The following is a 19,993-nucleotide window of genomic DNA, read 5'->3' as shown; positions in this document are numbered from 1 at the left end:
GCTTTGAGGGCCGCGCGCCGCCGGGCGCGCCTGCGCAACCACTCTGTTTCCATAACGTTTCATCTATAATATTTATAAGAATTAGCAAAATTACATTCATGGCAGATGCAAAAAAATACGTTTTTAAATTTACCTACCTACTTAAATTACAGTAATACGTTGATAAACGGCAAAATAAATACCTGTAAAAAAATCTATATGCTATGATAGGTATATTACGGCTTTCCAACTCCTTGTTTACGGAATAAAAAACTTGCTAATAATGTAATAATAAACCCAATTATACATTAGCTCCTAGAGCTGATAACATAAAGTCACGGTCAACTGATAAACTGAATAAAATCTCACAGATACGTCTTATTTCACAGTCGTACGTTTGCGTTGTAAACGCTAGTAAGGCGGGAAAACAAACATCTCGCTCGCACCGTCAAACAATTGACGCGGGCGCGGACGCCGCGTTCGCGTGAGCCACAATAAAATTAATCCACGACAAAACTCACACTAGAACAAAGTGTGTCAGTTATTCACATTCTCTATTTATGCGGGCTATTTGTGTTTTATAGTTATTTATTTGTGTTCGCGGCTCTTTTATTTCGGTTTGAGTGTTTGTGCGGCGTTCAGCCTGGCTTGCGCAGGCGCTGGCGCGCTAGCGGGTCTCCCGATGCGCGCTGTTCGTAGCGAGAGTACACTCTCAATGTCACACAATTATTGCTAAAGTCACTCGGAGGAGACTGATCTTCCGCGAGTGATAACTAAACGACCCCTACTTTATAAACGTTTGAATAGATTATTAACATATTTATCATAATGCATCGATTATTCATATCCGTCGTGCTTCAAAGACTGATTTCATTATCACACAATTCTTATGTTTTTCATTTATTTTTTGATCATTATTTTTTTCTTATTATTCTACTAAGAAAATACGGACCACTAAAAATTTTGATCATTTACAGGAAAACGAATTTCATGTTTATTGAAATATGTAGGTATGTGAAACAGTTGCCTACTTAACTTTTAACACCCAGTCGTGTTTAACTGTTATTCAAAAACTATTTGTTAAAAATACAGGGTGTGAAAAATGTAAGATAGGTTGGACATTTCCTAACTTTTCCGGCCTCAATAAAAAGTGCCCAACTGCACACGGATTTTAAAATGTACTAAAGATTAAACTCATTTACACATTACTTTAAAAATATAGGCCTTTTCACTTCCACTTTTTTTAATTTAAGTTATAATGGGTAAGATGTTTAGGACCGGTCAATTTAATAATAAAAAGTCCAAAAATTTTGGTGGCCAGAAAAGATAGCTAACGATCTAGTCTACCTTAAGTTAAATTTTGCAAACTAGGCACCAATCACCATAACAGTTCACGTAAGGTTTCAATTGTTTAAACCCCCAGTGGCTAGGGTTACTGGTTGAGAATTCTTGAGAAATTTGTCCTTCGTCGAGACGAGAAAAAAAGTAAAAAGAAAGCACGGGAGTTTGTCATGTTGTTTATGTTGTGTTTGTGGCATTATCTATGAAAAGGGCCCTTATTGTCGATGGCGCTTACGCTTTCTGCGTAGCGCGGCGTTGTTTATAATATGGGAGCATCTATGATAATGGCCTAAGCGCCACCGACAATAAGGTCCCTTTTCATAGATAATGTCACATTTCTTTAGGTAGTTAAATAAATATTGTTTTTTTTTTACGGTTTTCAATTTATAAGTTACTTAAAACATGTATTAGTAACCACCCAAATAAATAATTGCCTTAATCCGTCTTTTATCGCTCCGGCTTCAACCGGTTTTCATGTTTTGAAACTTTTGAATTACTACCCTCAAATGTCTAAAGAACTCGTCTCGTTTTAGGTTCATTGCTTTACTTATTTTTTTAGTATTAGTAAAAAGGTTAACAAGCTTGACTTTTTTTTATTGAAAAACGCTTTTTAAAAATTAGTAACTATTACTGATTGTATATGATTTATAATGGTTACATATTTGCCGTGACTTATTTTTTAAAAGTGTTATTCTATAAAAATATATACACATCATGATCGCTTATTACGTTTGTCAATGCAAAATAAATAATTATTGGGCCATGTAAATATTATAAAACTAAATTAGATAACTCAAATCATCCCTATATATTCCTATTACCAAAATAGCACCATTTTAACAGCTTCATTGTTACGTTGAGTAATTATTGCCTTGCAAAGTCTTGCCTAATAAAGTACCATAATGTTGTTTATTTACATTTTCTTACATACCTAAAGAAATGCACTATATCATATCCCATAACTGGCGCAAACGCCTACGCCTTAAAAAACCATTGGTTTAATAATTATTAATCTCACCTACGACTCCTATGAGTCTAATTTGTAATAAAGCAAAAAATTAAAAGAATATAGTGTTTTTTGAAACTTTCAAAACTTGTCAATAAACTCGAGAAACCCTGGTCGAGAATTCCCGTGCCTCGAGAAATAAAAAAGATCGAGAAACTTGAAACCTTACCATCAGTGGCCCTTATTTTCTTTTGAGCAGTATATTTTATCTTCACAACACACATCATTAATGCTCCACTTTTTCTTAAGCAAATTACGACCAGTATAAAGATACTCAGTTTTGTTACAACAAACTTCTTATCTGTAAAAATGTTATTATTGCGTAATAATAACGACGATATCGATAAAATAATAACATTAAAATTTCAAACATGTCTGAAAAACATTTTCATTATGGAGTGTGGAATTAAAAGGAGGAAAATCTCTTATAGCAGAACTATTGCAAAAGTGACCAGTTTTCAGCTTTAAATAATAGTTCCTAATACGGTGGCGCTGGGTAGGCTCATGGATTACATGAACCAAAGAAGTATAATAATATAGAGAAGAAATGGTGAAGAGGCAACAAATACGAACGAAGGAAATATCTACACTGCAAACTGAAACCTAAACTTAAAATAGTCACTCATTGTGCAGAATTTCAGAGTGTATAGCTCTACAACAAGCTTCCCAGTGAGTAGAGGAACATCACTAGCCGTAATATCTTTAAAAACAAATTGAAAACATTGATGTTGAAAGAGTGCTTTTATTCTATAGAGGAGTTTGTGACCTACTTTAGTAATTTGCCTACGTAATGATGGTTGTAATTAATTAAGATAAATACGTCTGATATTGTTCTGCATGTTAGATTATATAATTATTAGATTTAGAACTTACATTTAAGGAATTTTAGTGAGTAGTTATATTCAAATACAATTATTATATTGTTCATGAATAAATAAATAAATAACAATAATAACTCGACCAAATTACGTAGGTTGTTTGTGGTATGTTGTCAGGAATGCTAAAATGTTTTTAATTTTGTCGCATTGCGTATGCTGTCCCTCACGGGCGCATGTATATACAGCGAACGAAAAAAAAATAGAAGACTAACGTCAAACAAAATATCAGCATAAAAGTGGCCCTACTATTACAACACGCAATACTAATAACGGACCAATTGCAACTCGTCAAAGTTCAGGTCTTGTTTTCTTCGACGAAACTTCATTTGACCATGATTAGCCAATTTAAACCACCCGAATTACGATTGGTCTATTATAAAAAGAGGCGCTGTGATTGGCTGTAGCGTTGTCACTTGAAAATACATATCAATTTATTTTTATGCAATATAGACTAGTTTTAAATGCATTATTTTTGTATGATAATTTATTATTTTATTTTAAAGGCTTATTATTTGTTCGTTTATCGCACGTGTTTAAAGGCAATTAAGCCTTCGAACCAAGAAATACATTGTGTCGTTCATCTTATAGGGCACCTGCGACGTTTAGTTAGGTGGCACAGAAATATTTCACATGTAAATTAATGTAAATTTGATAGGTCAAAATTGGAAAAATACAGCTGGCATTTGGAATTTTGGATTTTACTCCGATCAAGATGAAAACCGATATCTGAGGATCCGAAAGGCCTTTTATTTACGAATTTGAGATAAAAATTAAAAAAAAAACATGCGGCAGGTTGAATTTTAGAATTTTTAATCCGATCAAGGTGAAAATCCATATCTGAGGATCCGAGCGGCTCTTCATTATGATTCTGAAGTCATATTTGGTAAAAGCGCCCTCCATTTTGAATGAAGCGCCCGACATCTTGAATATTTCCATTTTTGCTCTTATCATGATCATCATTCATCATATAAAAGCAAACACGGAGAAATTTTAGAATTTCGGGCGTTTTAGCTAAAACCTCAGAATCATAATGAAGGGTCGCTCGGATCCTTAGATATCGATTTTCATCTCGATCAGAGCCAAAATGCAGAAATCCAAGATGGCGGGCGTTTAATTTTGACCTCATATTCATTATAAAGGTCCTTTAGGATCTCAGATATCGATTTTCATCTTGATCAGAGCAAACATGCAGAAATTCGTATTGAACACGTCGTCATAGGAACAGTTTGTATGGGAATACCTAGTACATTACTAAAGAGGACGGGAAACGAAGGGTTGCAGGCCAAGTAGATATAGACGGCCGAGCGTAGCGAGATTGGATAGAGATACGCGGCCGGCAACCCCGTTTCTCGCCGCGATTTGTATAGTGCTTTTCTCACACTTGCAATGAAATAATTAAAAAAAATAGGATGATGATGATGATTGATGATGATGATTGTTATTATTACTTTCGGGTTATTAAAGGGGGAACAAAAATTTGATTATTTTTACGCTACGACGCACGGTTTAGGAGACAGCTCTATAAAGATTTCTGCATGACTGAAAAAAAAAACTTTATGGGGCTGTATCTCCTCAACTGTGCGTGTTAGCGCGAAATTAATGAAATTTTTGTTCCCCTTTGAAATCTCAAAACAATATTTAACAAACACAAAAAAGACAAACAAAAAACATAATGGCAGAATTTTGCTTATAGGTTTTTTATGGTCGAATGCCAAGACGTGCCATAATTTAACGTTTAAAAACTAAAGAAGGGTGCCTTACATGCCTAGGTGTGTAAGGCTATATGAAATTCCTTTACATACCTATCATCTTCACTCATATTTTTTTAGGTTTATCATTCTCTTATTTTAGAAATTACAGGGGGGGGGGAACTTAATGCGGTTCATAGAATACATCTACTTACCAAGTTTGAACAGTATAGCTCTTATAGTTTCGGAAAAAAGTGGCTGTGACATAATCGGACAGTCAGACGGACATGACGAATCTATAAGGGTTCCGTTTTTTGCCATTTGGCTATGGAACCCTAAAAATGAATATATTCAAAATAGAGTTAAGTAGTTAGAATACCGGTGCCTTGAGAAATTAACTTAATTTAAACTCTGGATTGCTTCCTTATTATAACCAATATAGGAATATATTTTTTATAAAAATCACGAGCATCAGAAAGCCTAGCGTAACGGTAAGTTCTTAAAATAGATAGGTACCTTCCTACTTACCTACCAACTGTTAGTTTGGGCCAAGGTCACGAGCGCGGTGCAAGGGGCTCGGAAGGGGCGGGGGAGCTCCGTGAACTATTTATTGACGGCGGTCTGATGGACAGCAATCAATGCTGTTCGCTTTTTACGCGAAATAAAACTTGTGGTAAGTAGTAATATTTGTAATAGAGTTTTATTGTCGGTAATTACTACTTGTACTATCCAATATGTATTATCGGATAATCCAATAATACAATTATGACTCCGTAAAGAAAGAAGACTAATATAACCACTATTACTTCTATTACTAATTCATATAGCTTAATAAATATTTTCTAGCATTGTATAAATTTGTCAAGACATTTTAGGGTAGGTATTTGAGGCAAGCTAAAAATTTGTCTCATAACTTCTCCTATCATATCCTAACTAAGGAATACAATCGATCTTGCAATTTCACGCGACAGGTCTCGATTTTTGCAACCTCGGTCGGAAGTAAAAAAACATCCTCAAACAAAAAAAGATAGATATCATTTTGATGGGACTTTCTACCTACCTGCCAAACGATCTAGAATGTTACGCTTGCTTGGAAGTGAGTAGGGCAATTGGGATTAAATCAGATTTTGCCAGGATAAGAAAATCTATTATAAAGCTCTGTTCTTCAGCTTTGACTTACCTTTTTTTACTGAGGTTCCTTGTATTTAATGTATTCGTGCCTTATCTCCGCTAAACGGAGTCCATTCCATCTGACTCGTACTTTCCGAGATGTAACCCTGTCTTCTGACTCCTACTTTCCGAGAAGTAAAAATCACATAAAATATTATGAGCTTCATTTTTAAATGACATAGCTACTGAGTTTATTTTTGTGTATTGCGGTATTGAAATTCCAACATATTACTATATGTTAGAATTTCAATGCATTGTAATTTTTGTGTACAGAATACCTAACTCAGACGCAAATTTATTCTATTCAACTTTTTTTTTATACTACGTTGGTGGCAAACAAGCATACGACCCGCGTGATGGTAAGCAGTCTCCGTAGCCTATGTACGCCTGCTACTCCAGAGGAGTTACATGCGCGTTGCCGACCCTAAACCCCCGCCTCCTCGTTGAGCTCTGGCAACCTTACTCACCGGCAGGAATACAACACTATGAGTAGGGTCTAGTGTTATTTGGCTGCTGTTTTCTGTAAGGTGGAGGTACTTCCCCAGTTGGGCTCTGCTCTAGATCTGAAATGACATCCACTGGCTGTGCCCTACCACACAAAGGGAGATGATATTCACAATGCCCATACCTCTCTTCAGTCAACTTAGAAAAACTGGTACATACATAAAACGCATGTCAACAAAAATAATAATTACGGGAGATTTCAATATAAATACTCTCTGTGACACAAATACATACTCGGGAACTGCCTTGCATTTTACAAAACTATAATTTATGCCTACACATTAATGTACCTACTCGATTAAACTCTTGTTTAGATCATATTGTGAGCAACATACCAAACGCGACTATTGGTGTTCATCCTTATGTCTCTCTGATCACAATACAGGCCAAATATTCTTTACCTTTTGAGTCGGAAAATAAGTGTCAACCAATCCAATACTGGTACTTAAATAAACGAACCATATGTGAGGAAAATATTCGTATGTTTATTACATGTATTGAAAATCTAAAATGGTCTAATGCACAGATATGAATCAGCCATTTGATGCATTTCATGACACATTCTTATTATTCTATGACCTCTGTTTTTCAATAAAAATAATAAAAAATTGTAAAAATGAAAAAAATGTAAATGTAATTGGTTAACGAAGGGTATCCAAAAATCAATCGAGACTAAAAGTTTTAACTATTATTAGACTAAAGACGAAAATTATAAACTAATTTATCACCATTAATCAAAAATTTTAAAATCAAGTCTCAAAGAAGAAGAAATCTTCAGTATCTTTGTAACTCAACAAATAAATGCAAAGCATCCTGGGATATTATTCAAAACAAAATACAAAAAAAATCAAAGAAAATAGAAACAATTAGAAGTCTTAACCACAAAGGTAATTCAATTACATGTAAAGAAGAAATCGCGGATATCTTTCACAATTATTTTATTAACTAAACAGGAAATGAATACGACTGTAAGACCTATAATTTGAATCAGAAAACGTATCAGTCAACATTTTTTTTAGATTTGAGAATTTCATGTGACTAAAAAGAGGAAATAAAAATCCGAACGAGAACGATAAGGAATACGAACTCTGTTGGTCACGATAAACTTAAAAAGGCAATTGTGAAGCCCTTGTACAGAAAAAATACTAAAGCAAAAGTTGGTAATTACCGTCCGATAGCATTATTGTCAGTATTCTCAAAGTTTTTTGAAAGAGCAATGTAACATAGGACTAACGAACTTCTGTACCAAATTCAAAATTATAATAGAGAACCAAAATGGTTTTCAAAAGATAAATCCACTTCACTAGTAGCGTTTAACTTAGTAAGAAAAATCACAGAAGAAGTTGACAAAAAAAAACCTTTCGTAACCATGTTTTTCGATATGACCAAAGCTTTGAATTTCGTTTCACACGAATGCCTATTACAAAAGTGTAAAGCATATGGGCTCAGAAGACAAGCAATTGATTGGATAGCTAGTTACCTCAAAAATGAACACAATGTATAGAATTAGAAAGTATAACAGAAAAAAATGATTTAATTCACAGTAGATCGTCAGATCAATTAATTAATGCCGGAGTACCTGAAGGAAGCGTGTTAGGACCCCTTTTGTTTCTCATCTATATAAATGATTTACCTATGACAACAAAGTACGAATGCGTACTCTTTGCTGATGACGTGTCAGTGGTAATATCTTGTGAAAAAATAGAGACATTGAACACTGAAATAAACAACACCGTTAGTGACATAATACCCTGGATGAAACAAAATAATTTGCAAGCAAATTTAGATAAAACAAACTTTACAATTTTTTTAAATCGATTTTTTTTATTGTCATTCATGTTAAATATAATAATTATATAATACATGAAACAGATAACATCAATTTTTTAGGAATAACATTAGACAGACATTGTAACTGGATTAAACAAATAGATAGAAATGCTCTCAAAAAAACCGTTTCGTTTATGTATTATGACGACTCTCAACATTGGTCAATAAATCAACAGCCCTTATAGCATATCATGGATATGTCGCTTGTATATACCAGCTTGAGGCACTCGAGTCAATCGAGAGGAGGGTCAAGAGAATCATTAATGATGACGATCTGACGAATGCTCGACTTCAAAGTCTGGAGCATCGTCGCAAGGATGACATCCTAGCGATATTTTACAGGACACATTTACATTACATTACATTTCGGAGAGTGTGCCGAGGAACTGCACAATCTTATTCATCCGTCCCTATTTAACCATCGGACTGTCAGACAATCGGCACTCCGGCATCGCTTCATGGTAGGTATTCCACAAATACGCACGAAGCGTTTCGCTTATCCGACTGCCAAGGAGTGGAATGCCCTGCCCGAGTCTTTCCGCGTGAGTACAATCTGGATCTCTCTCTTCAAGGCTAGAGTAAATAGGTACCTCATAGGTAAGCTTGCTCCACTTACCATTAGGGGAGATCGTGGTCAATCGCCTGCCTATCCTCCATAAAAAAAAACTATTAGATTCTACGGGCTTTGCAGCACCTAAAGTTAATTTAACAATAATGGAACCTTTTTTTACAAGTTTTTATTTAACTTGCCCTGATAGTTTAGTATGTATGGGACAAATCTTGCAAGTTGTTTCCCACATGGTTTCCGACGAAGCTGAAAATTTGCATACATATGGAAGTCGGGTGACAATGCAATATTATGGTACCATCAAGCTGATCTGATGATGAAGACAGGAGGTAAGCATGGGAACTATGTGATAAAATAACGCAACCTACTCGTAATTGTGTTTGCGGTTTTTAGAATGGTCTTGATGAGTATTAGTTGCATGTGGAAAAAAAAGTAAAGTCAGCTATAAAAGCTTATACCAAAAATTAAATTTTTACCAAAAACTTATTTTTAATTAAAACATTTTATATTACTATGGTAGTCGCAAGTTCCTAAATGATGACTCATCATTGATGAGGTTCTGAGGTAACAACTTAAAAAAAATACAGTCCAATTAAGAAACTGTTTTAACGTAAATAATATTGTGCCAACTAATTATAGTATTTTTCATACTCGATGGGCAGGCTGACACATGTCAAAAACAATGATACGGTTGAGACAATGCAAATTATAAATGTTTTATACGATTCTTGAGTTAATCTGCGAAGGCCATACAATAGTTTTAAGTAAACATACCTTTACAATTGGACGCGACTGAGTAGAGTTTGACGACCAGTTTGGCCTAGTGGGTAGTGACCCTGCCTACGAAGCTGATGGTCCCGGGTTCAAATCCTGGTAAGGGCATTTATTCGTGTGATGAGCATGGATATCTGTTCCTGAGTCATGGGTGTTTTCTATGTATTTAAGTATTTATAAATATTTATATATTATATATATCGTTGTCCAAGTACCCTCAACACAAGCCTTATTGAGCTTACTGTGGGACTTAGTCAATTTGTGTAATAATGTCCTATAATATTTAATTTAATTTAATTTAAAGTAAAACTCTATTGCAATTGAATTCCGTTTTACATAATGAAACTCAACGATATTAAATGTATCTTTGTATTTTTTTGCATAATATAATTTATTTTTGTGGTATGTGTATAATGGTGTATAATGAGATACGAAAGTATTATGTGTTTTTTGTCCTATTGGGTTCAAATCATTTTTGTTAATAAGATTTGGTCTGAAACGTCAATGACATGGAATGAAAAAATCAAATGTGACCCTACCCTTGGCGATTGAAAAAGACTATAAGTATCTATTTAATTAATAAAATTATTTTGTTAGATAAACATGCTACGCTGCATCGAATAAAAAAATCTTGCTTTGTTTGACAAAACACCACATTCTCGTATTTGTTGGCACTGAGTGGTGTCACTGGCATAAAGCTGGCGCAATAATCGCTTTCGCGTGGGGGTAAATTGTTAAGCCGCGCTTTACGCGCCTATCAATCGAACCAAAGAGGGGGTAAGGGAGAACGATGACAACGTTATTCAAATGTATCTATTACGATTTGTTTTTACTAAAACTTAGGTTATGGTCGTTAAACTTTTATGGCGAATTATCGTCAAATTTAAAGTTATAATTATTACCTATTTAAGCACTTACAATCTATTTACATACCGGTATACCTGTATAGTAAGGCTCTTGTACAGGATATAGCCGATATTTTTTTGTACCTACTTATTGTACGAAGGTAGGGTTGTGGTGGATAATGTAATGCTGTTAATATCGACTCGCTCAATGCACCGTATAAGGAAGGACCATCGAGGCCGATTCAAACTGACATTTTGATATGATTACGATGTCTAAATGATTTCGTTAATACATAAACACACAAGTACAGTCACGTCTGAAAATATCGATACGAAAAATGCGCCACAAATATGTATTCACTACCTTAATATATGAGCAATAAAGTAAAATATAATATATATAAAATAAAAAATCTACCAGGAGCGTTTACATACCCCGCACCTCCACCATGTAAAAGAGATACGGTCTAGCTGAGGTGGGGAATGTAAACGCTCCTGGTAGATTTCTTATTTTATATATATTATATATTTTTTCTTGAAACAACACAATACAACCATCGACTAACTCAGACGCCTGCAGATCTTTATTCCTTCAGCAGGGCGATAGTTCTGAATTCAAATAATCGTTGCCAGTTATCTATCAAGAGACTGTGAAGGTTGGATTTTTGGCACTTTTTCCGTATCGATATTTTCAGACGTGACCGTATTAGCGAATTGCACGCGCTATGATAACCAAATAACAACATTTAGATATCATGTTGATGTCGAAATGTAAGTTTTAATTGGCCTCCTGTACTAGAAAGACAAGAAATTCTCTACACAAAATGAGATCGGGACGTGCTTTCATTGCGATCGCTGACTGCGACGAAAAGAATGTATTTCCTAAGAAAGATTGGAAGATTGAAGTCTCCAAAGATAATTGTATAATGTTTAGTGTGTTATACTTATTTATTTAAACATTATTGCACAATAGAAAACCTCAATGTACAAATGCGGACTTAATGCAATGATTCATTCTTTACCAGTCAGTCAACCTTAGGGATAAAGCAGAAAAGATTGTGGGCGGTGCATTTAAAAACCAAAAGAAAACATTATTATAAGAACCTTATAAAAACTATTTTTTTATGGAGGATAGGCAGGCGTTTGACCACGATCACACCTGATGGTAAGTGATGATGCGGTCTACGGTGGAGCACGCTTACCTATGAGATACCTATTTACTCTAGCCTTGAAGAGATTCAGATTGTACTCATGCGGTAACACAGACTCGGGCAGGGCATTCCACTCCTTGGCAGTTCGCATAAGGAATGTTGAAGCGAAACGCTTCGTGCGTATTTGTGGAATACCTACCATGAAGCGATGCCGAAGTGCCGATTGTCTGGTAGTCCGATGGTGAAATGGAGTGAATGGTGAATGGGATGGGTGAAACTTTTTACAAAAAAAGTAAAGCGACTTTAAAAAGGATAAAATAAAATAGTATCCTTTTTAGGGTTCCGTAGTCAACTAGGAACCCTTATAGTTTCGCCATGTCAGTCATTGCTTTGCTCCGTTGTCGTTAGTGCTAGAAAGCTGAAATTTGGTATGGATATATAAATCAATAAATCCGACAAAATCGTACAATAAAATCAATTTTTTTTTTGGGGTACCTCCCCTACACGTAAAGTGGGGGTGTTTTTTTTTATTCAACCCTGCAGTGTGGGATATCTTTGGAAAGGTCTTTTAAAACTAATAGGGGTCTTCAACAAACTTTGAACCATAGGTCCAAAAAATATAACAAAAATCGGGAAAGTAGAGCTTAAGAAAGACATTAAATGAAAACTATAGCGGATATGATCAGTTTAGCTGTTTTTGAGTTATCGCTAAAAGTTACCCCTTCATGAAGTAACTATTCATAGTAAAAACTCGTACATCCACAGTTCATCCATCCCTTGGTTAACAATCTACTATACTTTAAGCTCCAGTTTAGCTTATTGTGACGGAAGAGTAACTACGGAACCCTACACTGAGCATGGCCCAACATGCTCTTGGCTGATTTTTTAAGTATATGCGTTAGCAACTGATATGTTTGAAGTCGGTGCCAAGCCAAACTTTGAAGCATACCAAGATTTTGGTGCGATTCGATAAGGATGCGGCTATATAAATATGTAAATACAATACGTTGCATGGCCTTACACGACAGCAATGAACATACTTTCTGTAGGTAAGTACCTAAGAGCACACGGTCGAACCTTCTTAGCGCAGTCCATAGTATTCCATACCATGTTTGTCGGTATATTTGTATATATCCAATGTGTTTATTTACCATCGTAATTTTTTAAGAGCTATATTTACTTATTTTCGAACTGTCCATAGCACGCAAGTCTGGAATTGAGACTGAGTTATTTCCAGTCCGTTCTCCAGAGAACTTCATTTCAAAATATAAAATTTAAGGACCGATAATGCCAAATTTCACCTAAATCGATGCAGATGTTTAGCCGTGAAAAGTTAAAAAGTAGACAGACAGAATTAATTTCACGTTTATAATACCTATTACTACAGTTGTAATATGTGTAGACATAAAGCTGATTATATTTGACATGTATTGTTACTATTTGGCTTGGCACCGACTTCAAACATATCAGTTGGTAACGCACTTAAAAAAGGATAATATGTTATTTTATCCTTTTTTAAGTCAGGTTACTATTTTTCCAGCTTTAGTTATAAGGCATTGTTAAGAGCTTACGAGTAACGCGTAACGCATAAATGAAAAACACAATCATGTTTAACACTAAATTAGTTAACTTTAATAAATAATCTGGGTAGAGTCTGGGAAATAATTCCTGCTACTACTCTAAATCTATCCTCCGCCCCGCCACTGGCCCAATCCCTCAACCCCCAACCTCAGACCCCCCTCTACCTTCACCACCACCGTCTACCTCACACACCTCTCACACATATCCCTCACCTCTTATTTCCAACACTACCAACATCAAAAATCATAATACACCTAATACATTTATTTATATTATCCTATAAAGGATGAACACTATTAAATTGTCGCCTACATTTTTACTTTGCTAGCGTGTTACATCAAACCTTTTTTTAATATTCTTTTAAAATTTCAAATTTAGAAGGCTCGTGAAATAATAGACAACCATAAAATGTTCACTTGTTTTTTATCCATGAAAAAGGCGTTACGCGAAAAAAATGTTCATGAATTAATTTTGCAAGAATTTAGTAAAAATCCTCATTTATCAACTTTAGATCTCGCAAAATCTTGTCAAACTACGGTTCAACGGACCCTAAAAAAATTAAGCAAGGTAAAACTATAGATATGATGGCGCGTTTGACCCTCACGCGCCATCATATCTATAGTTTTACCCACCAGAAAATCTAATGTTAAGTTACAATCAAAGGTGTGCAAGCTATTTGATAAGAGTCCGAGTATCTCTTCCCGGGATGTGGCGAAAAAAGTAGGAACAAGTCAAGCAAATGTCCAAAATATTAAAAAAGAATGCGGCACTACAACATAAAATAAGCAAAAGGCTCCGAAGAGAACTGTGGATCAGTATAATCGTGCTGTTAGACGTTCCAGGTTATTGTATACATTGTTGATAGAGAAAAATTGTTGCCTAATTATGGACGATGAAACCTACGTTAAGGCAGACTTCAAGTCTTTACCAGGTAACCAGTACTATTCCTCTCGTGACATTTTGTATCTCGACGAATCGGAAAAGGTTATCCCAGTAGAAAAATTTGCTAAGAAATACCTTGATTGGCAAGCTATATGCCAGTGCGGCATGAAGAGCTCACCATTCAGCTCGGGATAATTAACACCCACATTTTTATATCAGAATGCTTGAAAAAGGGACTGTTACCATTCATGAAGAAGCACACTTCCTCAACATTGTTTTGACCAGATTTAGCAAGTTGCTATTATTCATCTCGAACTTTGGAATGGTATACGGTGAATTCAGTTGTGGTAGTGCCTAAGGAGAGTAACCCACCAAACGGTCCCGAACTTCGCCCAATCGATAAATATTGGGCTAATATAGAAACTTAACTGCGAAAACTTGCCAACCTGCCACTTCATTGAAAGATTTTCAACGAAAATGGGTTAAATGCACAAAATTGTTAACCGATGATTCCGTGCAAAGTTCGATGAAGCACATTAAAAGTAAAGTCCGGGAATTTTCTCGTCGTTCGTTATAATAGCCTTGATATTTTTTTTATTGATTTTATGATATATAAAATTAGTCATATAAAGAATTTTAAGCACTGGATTTTTATTTTCTCTTCTGTAGCATGTTCGACCTGCGACAATTTAATAGTGTTCACCCTTTACAACTTAAATAATAACAAAAGGGATTAAAAAAAATGTAAATCACTATTATTACAATAAAAAAATACACCTAATTATAACACGTAAGTTCCACATATCGCCCGTGGTCTTTATAATCAGTAACTAGCCTTACCGCGACTTTGATACTGACATATTTGCTATAGCGTAACTTACTTTATATGCATCTCGCTCGTACTGGTATCCTATTAGTGCGAGCGAGATCTATAGAAAGTAAGTTACGAACACGTCAGTTAATATGTAGAGTCAATCAAACTCGTGGTAAGGCTACAGTTGCACTACATCAAATTGGTAGTTTACGAGAGGAAATGCTTGAGTCGCTTAAGAATACAGTCAAATCACCATACATGTACCTATAAAAATTGAGGAGCTCCCTCAATCCCTCGTGGATTCCATCATCAGATCAGAACCAAAAATATTATGGGACAACCCTGAAGGTAACTCCTTTCAAAGAAAAAAAAGAATTACTCAAATCGGAGCACGGGTGTCGGAGTAATCGGTGAACATACCAAGTACATTCAAAAAAATCATCATCATTATCATCAATAAATCGTCATCATGAAATCCACTTATTTATATTTATTTATTTAGACACATAATAAACTTACAGTAGTCACCAAGTCGTTTACATGTTAATTCTTAATTCTAATGTCAAGTTATTGTAATATAAAAATGTCAAAAATGTAATACAAATAAAATCAATATAATTTATAAACCAATAAAAAAATAACTTCTAACAATAAAAGACAAATTCAACAGACAGAAGCACAATAAAATAAATAAATTTAAACTTATCATAAAAAAAAATAACACAAAATTCTCAAATTAAAATTATAAATACAAATTTATACAAACAATCGTCAGAGATACAAAATATTTAAAAAGTGGTAACATTTTCTGCGAAATCCACCAGCATTATCCACAAATATATCGATATCATGACCCTCAACAGCCATCATATTGAGTAACTTCATCAAGTTGGTGGTTTTTGAGAGAAAATGCTCGGTTTGCTTAGGAAAACACCTAACTCACCATAGACGTGCCTTTAGAGTTCCCTCAATATCTCATGGATCCCATCATCAGATCAGAACCCAATTAAAATGGGACCAACTTGGAGGTAACTCGTTTCAAACAAAAAAGAATTACTCAAATCGAACCACAGGTGTCGGAGTAATAAGATTTCGTAATATGATACAATATTACAACTGTGACGCATCCCTGTTGAGATTAAACCGTCCCGCCAGCCAAGCCACGTCATCGCCCCACTACCGCCTAGCCGAGCCTCGGAATGGGAGACGACAAGCTAGCCTATAAAAGCCAGCGCACCCTCCTTTTGGGGTTTTGGCTCTTTTAAAAACTGTCGAAGACCCCAGCACCCCGACGCATCGTCCAGGTCGTGGCCTTGTTCCCGACCGAGCGCCGCTTAGCAGTCGCTGTCGAGGACGCAGTCTCCCGGGAGCTTCCGCTCCACGCGGGCGTACCCCAGGGCAGCGTCCTGTCTCCAGCCTGCTACGCCCTATACACCGACGACCTCCCAGTCGTAGGAGACGTCAAACTGGGCCTCTACGCCGACGACGCGGCTCTCTTCGCCGCGACCATGAACCCCACGCACGCCGCCAAGAAACTTTAGGGCTACAACCGCGAAAATCGAAGATCGTCAATTGCGGGCATTTTTCTCTGTCACTCTATTTTTACGTCTTAGTGAGAATAAAAGAGAAAGATCCCCGCAATTTGCGAAATTCGGTTTTCGCGGTAGGGCCACAGAGGTCCCTTGACGCCCTCCCCGACTGGCTCTCCAGGTGGCGTGCGCGAAAACAGCACGTACCCTGCTCCGTCCATTGCTCTGCAGAAGCCTCCCCTGCCGCACACAGCTGGGGTTATAAGACTTATATACGGTCCCGCCTGACGTACGCAGCTCCAGCCTGGTACGCCATGACGACTGGGACAAATAAAAAGAGACTGCGTGCACAGGAGAATGCGGCCCTACGCACCATAGTCGATGCCCCCCGCTTCGTACGCAACATCGACATCCAGCGCGGGCTGAAATGGCACAGCCTGGACGCCTTCATCAGCCAACTCTCGGGCAAAATATTCGAGCGCGCCGACCACTCTCGACACTTCCACCTACAGGGCATCGCGCCACTCCACGCACGCCCTCAGGACAACCACCAACAGCGCCAGCTCTCCAGGAGTCAGAAGCCGAAGTAGAAGAGGAGAGCCCGCTGAAAGGCTATCGTCTCACCTACAAAGCCATGACGGCTCATCGCAACCACTGTCCAAACAGGACAATTAAATGACCTGCCCGTCGTAACGGGCGGCGAAAGGAGCACCATAAATGGAAATGGATGGAAAGGCCACTAATTCCTCCACTAGGAGGTGTGAAAGAAGTACGAGTGAGTTTTGGGGTTCGTCACCAGCACGCCGTACACGCCAGCTAAGCTACTGGTCGCCTTCACCGCGGCCCCAATACCTGGCCCCGCACAAACGGTATTACCAGGCTGGGGTTGTGGGGTTGGGTAACGATCGGTGGCGAAGAGCTGGCCAGTACGATGACAAAGACGACAATTAACCTCCCCACATCGGTAGGGAGCGACCCGCTACAGCCACCACAGTCGAAAGGCGGAAGCAGCCTCTCATACCGACATCCATCCATTTGCGGGTTCATTCTGATTGAGAAACTACGAGTATTAAGTGGAAACTCTGTCCGATGAATCATAATTATAAGCAGGGGTCGGACAAAAAGTGCGGATGACGTAAAAATGACGTACTTAATCTTGCACACAGGATGATGTTTGAGTTTGTATTTGTATTTAAACTTCCGTGTGACATGTAGTAACAAAGTAGTATTAATGAAGTAACAAAATAATCGTAAATAAATCCATGGAATTAATAATACAGGTGGTAGGGTGATGTAGTGAATAAAATAAATTTCACGAAACTTGTTACCATAAGGTATAATTATTTGAAATTAGTTAGAACAAGTCTGTGGCATCCTCAGATAAATAGGTTTAATAGTCAAAAGTGGGAACAGTAGGTAAGATTAGCAGTATACGTGTTTGTCACGTACCTCCAAAAACGGAAAATTGCCACAATATTCGAGTAAAGATGACATTTTAGAGCGTTTTCTTATATATTAGTAAATATAAATTTTAGCTAAATATAATCGTGAGGATACAATAGCTAAACAATAACGAAGTCAATTTATTGTTCAGTCAGCGTCAAATACTTCGTAGCAGTCAAAGTAGCCAAATAGTTCGGTACCCCATATATTTAGTATGGTGTACCGAACTATTTGGCCACTTTGACTGCTACGAAGTATTTGACGCTGACTGTTCATCTGATTGACAATGTGTCAGTCAAAAACGTACTTACTCATTTCAAGTGGCGATATCGTTTAATAAAGAGGTCAATAAAGAGATTGATAAATGATACGTGATAATTGTTTATGAAAATCAAAAATACTATTTGAAATCATCCTATAAGTGGTTTGACGTCATTCGCACTTTTTGTCCGACCCCTGATTATAAGTGAATATTCTGTTTAAATATAAATAAAATACCTAAATCGTCTATCAAAGTATTTAACCTTTCGTACGCTACTTGTCAAATTTGTTCGGAAATGTGACCTTGACATTTAAAACAATAGAATTAAATTCCCACGCACGGATCCATGTCTAAGCATAGGAAGGATTAACTTCTCGCCTTCCCATTTCAAAAGAAAAGTAATTTCAGCGTTTTTAAAAATTCTTATTATTATATTCTGGAGGTTAAAGGGGGTTGAAAGTTTATAGCGAGAACGATTTGAGTAAGTAAGGGATTTTTAGGGAATTTGTAGAGAGACTCAATGTTCGAAAGCAAGAAAAGGTTATTTCAGTGTTTTTTAATATCTATCGCCTAATTAGGCTTAAAAGGGGGTTGGAAGTTTGTATCGGAGACAAAAATATTTGAGGGACTTTAACTTTGGAAAATGCCACATTTTTAAAAATTCATCTTCTAAGGAGGTTTAAACTGTTTGAAGGTGTTGACACTTTGTATCAACAACGATAATGTTTTTGAGTGAGTTTGGAAAATATTCTTCCGGTCAGACGAGTGAAATTGACAGTTGTATCGAAAACAAATATTTGTTTCAACTAAGGCAGTTAAAACTTTGGAAGAAGACATTGTGACACAAATGTCTGCTTTTTTTAGCTGCAAAGTTAGCACCATATATACATTTTTATTATACTACGTCGTTGGAAAACAAGCATACGGACCGCCTAATAGTAAGCAGTCGCCTTAGCCAATGGACGCCTGTAACTCCAGAAACATCTGATCCATATCGTATCTAGACCTAATATTTGAAGTATCTTAAATTACGAATCGGGCCGAAATTTCATACTATACGTAAACGTAAACTCGCATTGTGGATTATTCATGCAAAACGAAGCTAATTTTCCAATAAATTTTGGTTGTACTTTCAGAATTTTCGTTAGGAAATACAATAATATACGTTCATTGTTACTACTACTATAGACTTGCGCAATATCATATCATTTTTTAGCGCGTATGAATTATGCATAATGCATATTCAGGTACTTATTAAAAGGTATTAAATTATTAATATCAAATTGTTCCAGATAATGGGATTTGATGAGTAAGTTTTCGAAAATTAAATTAACTGCATTTTTACACAGGCGGATGTACATAATCGAGACGACTAAGATGATAAGCGATGTAAGTAATAACAAAAACCATTAAGTAATTTGAGGACGCCTAGTGGAAGCTATCTGTGGGTGCGGCAGTGCGGCACACAGGCAGTCGGGTGCTGTGGTGCCGGGTAGCGCAGCCCTGCGGCTCGATACTCTATCGTGTCGTAATTTATAGACCCGTCGTCGCTGGCCGTGGCTGCTCAGCGTCGCTGATGCGTGCGAATACTACTAATAACATTTGGAAAAACAATTATACGTGACGGTGCATTTGTATGTGAAAATAGAACATACGCTGCATACCTCTCTGACCGAAATAAAATATAAGATTGAGAGAGATTGTCAGCTGCTTTGTAAGTCTTGATTATTCTCTAAGCTGCTTAAAAA

The 19,993-nt window shown here is 36.5% G+C and overlaps 1 protein-coding gene and 1 long non-coding RNA gene across 2 annotated transcripts in view; one reads left to right on the top strand and one right to left on the bottom strand.

The window, feature by feature from the left end:
- The window catches only part of LOC133518292 (hepatic leukemia factor), a 177,606-nt gene that overhangs the window by 103,576 nt on the left and 54,037 nt on the right, over nucleotides 1-19,993 (bottom strand). The gene's annotated exons all lie outside the window — the stretch shown is intronic.
- LOC133518180 (uncharacterized) lies at nucleotides 13,281-14,843 on the top strand. The gene is made up of 2 exons (XR_009799450.1): nucleotides 13,281-13,799; nucleotides 13,979-14,843. It is a non-coding gene; the product is annotated as an uncharacterized LOC133518180 (long non-coding RNA).

The sequence above is a fragment of the Cydia pomonella genome, chromosome 1 (assembly GCF_033807575.1).
Source record: "Cydia pomonella isolate Wapato2018A chromosome 1, ilCydPomo1, whole genome shotgun sequence".
In the NCBI taxonomy this organism is placed as follows: Eukaryota; Metazoa; Arthropoda; class Insecta; order Lepidoptera; family Tortricidae; genus Cydia; species Cydia pomonella.
This window is presented reverse-complemented; position numbering and strand designations above follow the sequence as displayed.